This window comes from Palaemon carinicauda, chromosome 10, assembly GCF_036898095.1.
Source record: "Palaemon carinicauda isolate YSFRI2023 chromosome 10, ASM3689809v2, whole genome shotgun sequence".
Taxonomy (NCBI): Eukaryota; Metazoa; Arthropoda; class Malacostraca; order Decapoda; family Palaemonidae; genus Palaemon; species Palaemon carinicauda.
The window spans coordinates 96,714,124-96,716,338 of NC_090734.1; the positions used below are offsets into that span (position 1 = coordinate 96,714,124).

Below are 2,215 nucleotides of genomic sequence, written 5' to 3' on the forward strand. Positions count from 1 at the left end.
AAACCAAAGATTATCATGAGAAATCTGAGTCGGCCCAGTATACATAAGAAATGAAAAGACAAAAGTATTATGATCATTTCTATTATAAAATCATTTCCGTCAAAGATATATCAAAGGCAATATCATTATGGTTTTCTGATAATTTTCAGCTAATTCTTAAGTCATTGAACAATGACTTGAGAATTCCTTAATGTTCCTTAATTCCTTGATGCTTCCTTAATGTTGCAATTTCCTTTGTCCGTCTTAGCTTCACTTCTTATTAACAAGAAACTCATGGATCTCTTAATATGATATTTTTGTAAAACAAAGTCATTTTCCCGATAGCATACTGCTAATTCTTGATCAAAGTGAAATCTCTCTCTCTCTCTCTCTCTCTCTCTCTCTCTCTCTCTCTCTCTCTCTCTCTCTCTCTCAGTGAACTTTGAGATTTAGGGCTTTAAAACCATATTAATTTTGCATCCTTTAATCTTGGTTTTAAGTAAATTTTAAAAAATTGCTGGAATCCTATAGTATAATCATGGCACTAACAAAAAAGAAAAATAGAGTATTAATGTTTTTGTGTTAATAGAAACTTTTAATTCCACATAGTAGTGTTTCAATATGAATAAAAATATTATCAAAAATATGCTACGTGATCTCCCTTGCCTAAAGACTCATAGCAAAATAGAAGTCAGGGCCGGATTTAGGCATGTGGATTCCCCTAGGCAATCTACAATATGTGTGGAGGCCCACCCTGCTTGAGGCGGGTGACGAGCGAAGCAAGCCTCACCCCTGGGGGTGGGGGTGGGGGGGGGCGTGTGGGGGGGGGGGGGGGTTGTCGCTGTAAGCTCCACTGGGAAATCATGATTCTGGTCATCTTCATCACTTGTGCAAAATTACCTCTCCTGACTCTGTACACTGGAGTATAAAAAGATTTTGAAAAGCAATTTCAAATAAATAGCATATGTTTTATTACCATAAATCTAAATATGTTAGTTTGCCTTCACTCATCTGGGCTCTTCACACCTGACTGTACAAACTAACCATTTTTGGAAGGTGATTAAGAAGCATGACCAATACTCAGTGCCGCCAATCTTAAAATCAGAACCAAGTTTCTCCGTAGAATAGAAAAACTATAGCGGTATTTGTATTTACAGACCAGACACTTTACGAGACTTGGCCCTTGCAAATTTGGTGATCAATATGTCAAAGTCAATGTCTCTGAGGATGTCATACTCAATGCTCTTCAAAGCCAGGTGACTGAGTCGATCATGATGCATTGTAGTAAGAAGTTTGTTTTGATATATTTCATTTTGCACAATGAACGTACTCCGGAGCAATTTGTGACCATAAGCACCAAGTACATCCATAGCATTATCTCAACATTAGGAAAAGTATTTGTAACTTTCTTGTCTAGCAGCAATTTGTAAAGGAAATGTTCCTTCCCAAAGCTCTCAGTCTTAACATAATCATCCAGAAACTGGGTGAAAAAAGCTGCAAACAGTATAAGTTCAACACCAAGTGATTGATCCAGATCATCTTTATATTCACAAACTAATTTTACTGCAACTGCTTCTATTTCAGTACAGCTCAGTGATTCTAGTCCAGATAAGAAACCGAAAAGGGAACAGGTGTTCTCAAAGGCCTTCAAACGTTGATTAAGGGAACTCAAAAACTAATCAATTACTGGAAGAAAATTATCAACACGAAACTTTTCAGAGTGAGAAAGAGTTGCTTCTTCAGATCGTCCATAATCCAACGGATTCAGGCGCACATTGCAGTGACGAATGAGTGGTGGAGAATATTCATTGGTTCCAGATAAGTCCTGTCCCTTCTCATAAATATGAAAGCACTCTAGATTTTCACGTACAAAACATTCCAAGGACTTCAACACTGCTACTGTTGTATTCAGATCAAGTTTTGGGTCTTGCAAAGAGTTACTTGTAGCATCAACTCGGCCAAGAATGTCATGCCAAAAAACAACATAAATGGCAGTCTCTAATTTGAGCATCTTGTCATGGAGTCCATTGGCCTCATATCGTTCTTAGGCTAGCTCATTTTCATCACTTGCTATTTTGGCAAGAGCTTCACAGATTGGGTGATATCCTTGAATAAGTGATTTTATTCCTTATATATTTACTGAAATTAAAAATTATTTAATCCTGGGTCCTTTTTTTGAGGCCCCCTAAAATGTGGAGGCCCCTGGGCAGGTGCCCCTCTTTGCCCCCCCCCCCCC

At 38.0% G+C, this 2,215-nt stretch overlaps 1 pseudogene; it reads right to left on the minus strand.

Annotated features, from left to right (window-relative positions):
* Positions 1 to 1,130: 1,130 nt before the first annotated feature.
* On the minus strand, positions 1,131 to 1,990 carry LOC137648443 (uncharacterized; annotated as a pseudogene).
* Positions 1,991 to 2,215: the final 225 nt, after the last annotated feature.